This window comes from Berghia stephanieae, chromosome 2 (assembly GCF_034508935.2).
Source record: "Berghia stephanieae isolate SIO BIC M18660-M18661 chromosome 2, UCSD_Bste_1.3, whole genome shotgun sequence".
NCBI classification, from domain to species: domain Eukaryota; kingdom Metazoa; phylum Mollusca; class Gastropoda; order Nudibranchia; family Aeolidiidae; genus Berghia; species Berghia stephanieae.
The window spans coordinates 67093595-67096948 of NC_088361.1; the positions used below are offsets into that span (position 1 = coordinate 67093595).

Here is a 3354-nt window from a genome sequence, read left to right on the forward strand (position 1 = left end):
TCATGTCTCGTTCTACATGTTACGTGTTGCTGTTGGTCAGCTCATTTTTTTAAAGCTCATTTTTATTTTTACTAACTTACTTATCCGAACCAGCGACCTGTTGAACTCAAATAGCCCTTCGGTCTCGTGCTACGGAGTAGAAGTTAGATGTCTTTTGTAGTTGTTCCAGGTGGCTATACAGAGTACAAACGGTAATAAACATGGTATTAATTTATGCTCTTTTGTACTCTTTCACGTCCAAACACAAAGTATTGTGAAGATCGATTTTAGAATCTCCGTGCCTTATTAAATTTTCCTATAAAGAATAAGTTGAATAATAAGATAGACAAAGAACTGTTCTGTTTATACCTAATGTATTAACCAGATTTTTGGTTTGGTTATTTCAATCGATGACTTGATAATAAGAGATCATGTGAAAACATTTGTTTTTTGTTAACTGATAGAATATTACACATACGAGTATTATACGTTCAAAATACATTTAGAGTTTTTGTTCCTTCATTTGGTCTGAAATGCCTAAAATACATTCCATTTATCACGACCTATGGATGTGGCAATTCAACGATGTGAAAAAAAAAGAAATGAAGAAAGATATAAAACTAAAAGTAAATTATGTCAAAAATACTGCATACAAAAAAACCCCACATCGGTCGTCCTTAATTTTATTTATTTATATTTATCAAAAAGTGAAATTAGGATACAATTAGAATTTTTACAACCCCATGCTGCACATGTATCAACTAACTTCAAAATAATTGTGAGATAATGATATAATACGTTGAAAATCACGTATGCTATGTAAAATTATTTATCATAAACTATTATAAACAAAAATGTACTTTAAGTTGCTGGCGGATTCTTCCTCGTTCTTCAGGAAAACGTATTTTAAAAAGACGGTTCCCTAAAACAAGGAAATGGTTGTTATTGTAATTCACAAGTATTACTAACTTGGCAAATAGCAGAGTTTGACACAAATTCCACTACACACACCACGCTTTTCTACCCTATAGATAGAATGCGCTTGGCCAAGGAGTTCACAACATTGCCATCCGGAAGTATAACGGACGAACACACAAACTCTGTGTAACCATGAACTTTTATAGTCTGGTTAATATAGTTTAGTGAGAACAACTCACAAACGCGGATGGCAAAAACAATAACAAAGGCCTGAGTGACGTCATCTGCATACTATCTATATTATATTTATTGCTGTTTTACACATTAAAAGCTATTCACAGCAATGGTGTTCAGTCTTGCACCTTTCAGGTGTTATTTACTGCATGGAAAAATCATTATATTGCCATTAAATTATTTTTGTTTTGATAGTGTAAGGCTGAACATAACTTATTCTAGTGATAATAATTATTGCATATAATATTACAGTTGCAGAGTGGTATCATTAACGATGACATTCATGAATTTTATTTTACTATGATAAATTTAATAATCATTTCAACATCAACTTGTGAAATATAAGTGTGTATTGGTGTATATATCGTATATTCAGACACCCAGACACCCCGACACATAAACACACACACACACACACACACACACACACACATATATATATATATATATATATATATATATATATGATTGAGGTGAATTAGCTGGAACCACGTGGGCTGCTCGACAAATTCTTTAATGATTTGTTCTCACCACGTTATATATATATATATATATATATATATATATATATATATATATATATATATATATATATATATATATATAACGTGGTGAGAACAAATCATTAAAGAATTTGTCGAAATATATTTCTGTTTATGTTTTAGCGCTTCCGAGAACTTTTGGTGGAGCGCTATAGAAATTACGCATTATAATAATAATAATAATAATAATAATAATAATAATAATAATAATAATAATAATAATAATAATAATTATTATTATTATTATTATTATTATTATTATTATTATTATCATTATCATTATTATTATTATTATTATTATTATTATTATTATTATTATTATTATTATTATTATTATTATTATTATTTATTTACTTATTTATTTATTATTTATGTTGGTGTAGATTATAATATGCTGAAGTGGGAATCCATAAATATGGCAATTTGGCCTAAAGTGTACATTTTCTTGGTGAGAGTGAAAGTTGTTTCCATATCTGCAAAAGTCTAGATGTTGTATTTGTCATTATTATTTCAAGTTTCAACCAACGATTTGGCATCTTCTTCCCTATGCCACGGTGCCAGATGTCGTCAATGGGTCACATTACAATGTATGGTTTTCAAACGGTCGAAAGTAATGTCAATAGCGAAAATATTACTACGAATATTGACTATGACACGTATGTGTATTAGATATTTAATAATTTGAAAGTGTTAAATTAACCGCGAATGTTGCTTATATAATTTTGAACATTTTTATCTATGCATGAACATTTCACAGAGCATTTTAGAGTATTTAAGCCTAATAGCTCTTAAACGACACGTTCCGATACGATACGGTAAGAAATAACAGTTATAATTCCTGATGCTATAAACACTTTAATTTCAACTTGAAATCTATTAAAGGCGGATTAATATTTCGTATCAAAAGGAATATAAAAAAATATAAACAAAATTATGGAAATATTATCCGATAAAAATAGTAAGTGTGTTGAAATCAATTCTAAGAATGATTTTTATTGTTAGCAGACAACAGAATTTACTCTTGCATAATCTTGATAATTTATTATGATTGCAATGGAACTAACCTTATTTTGAAAACATTTCATATTTCATTTCTCTCTGCTCTCTGCGTTAACGTAAGTAGCAAATAGCAATGCATATTACGATATTGTTTACTCGATATTCTCTCTCCCTACAAAAAGAGTGTCAAATGTCAAACAAAAAAAATGACTAAAATAAATAAGACTAATGTTTTTTTGTAAGACTGTATAGATAGAAGTGAATGCTTGTGCTGAGCTGTGCTGTCGGTGGAAAGATAAAAAAAGTATGTTTCCTGAATCAGTTTCGTAAGATAATAAAAAGTGCAGCATTCCAGGACTCATTCAACGAAAGTGTCATGTTTATTTTTAAAAGGGGGCTTTCCAAGGCACGGTTACTGTTTTCCATGTTATAAAAATAATCCTAATGCACCATGGAACCTGAAACTTCGGTGAACTTTTTTTTTTTTTTGGCGAGAGCTCTAGTCTACGTACCTGGACAGACAGCAGTCTGTCGTATAAAACAAAACAAAAAACCCCCCCAAAAAACCCCCCAAAACACGTCATTTTAATTTTAGCCACCAATTATTCTCATCAAATATTGACTAATGAACAAGACCCTCAACGTGTCAAAAATGAATCATTTTAGTGTCTTAGATTACACA

The 3354-nt window shown here is 29.8% G+C and overlaps 1 protein-coding gene across 1 annotated transcript in view; it reads left to right on the plus strand.

The window, feature by feature from the left end:
- LOC144965376 (uncharacterized) overlaps positions 1 to 582 on the plus strand; it is a 28527-nt gene extending 27945 nt beyond the window's left edge. Inside the window, exon 4 of the mRNA XM_078900642.1 lies at positions 1 to 582. This exon is cut by the window's left edge and continues 1703 nt beyond it. The gene's annotated coding sequence lies outside the window, so the exon portion shown is untranslated.
- Positions 583 to 3354: the final 2772 nt, after the last annotated feature.